The following is a 221-nucleotide window of genomic DNA, read 5'->3' as shown; positions in this document are numbered from 1 at the left end:
GTGGCGGGGCCTCCCCCCGGGAGCGCTCCCAGGAGCAGGTCCCGGCCGCTCTCCTCGCTGCCCGCGCGGTGGGATGTTTGTGCTGCAGAGGGTCTCTCCTTCCCTGCCCGTTTCACCCCGCAGCAGCGCGTTATCGTAACCCGGGGCTGAGCAAACAGCGGGTCCCCGTTAACCGTCCCTGCGCGGATGCTGGAGGCCGCCGCGCCCGCTCTGCATGTCTC

This window comes from Eurypyga helias, unplaced genomic scaffold, assembly GCF_000690775.1.
Source record: "Eurypyga helias isolate BGI_N326 unplaced genomic scaffold, ASM69077v1 scaffold37078, whole genome shotgun sequence".
NCBI lineage: Eukaryota > Metazoa > Chordata > Aves > Eurypygiformes > Eurypygidae > Eurypyga > Eurypyga helias.
The sequence above is the reverse complement of the archived record's forward strand: the minus strand, read 5'-3'. Positions refer to the sequence as shown.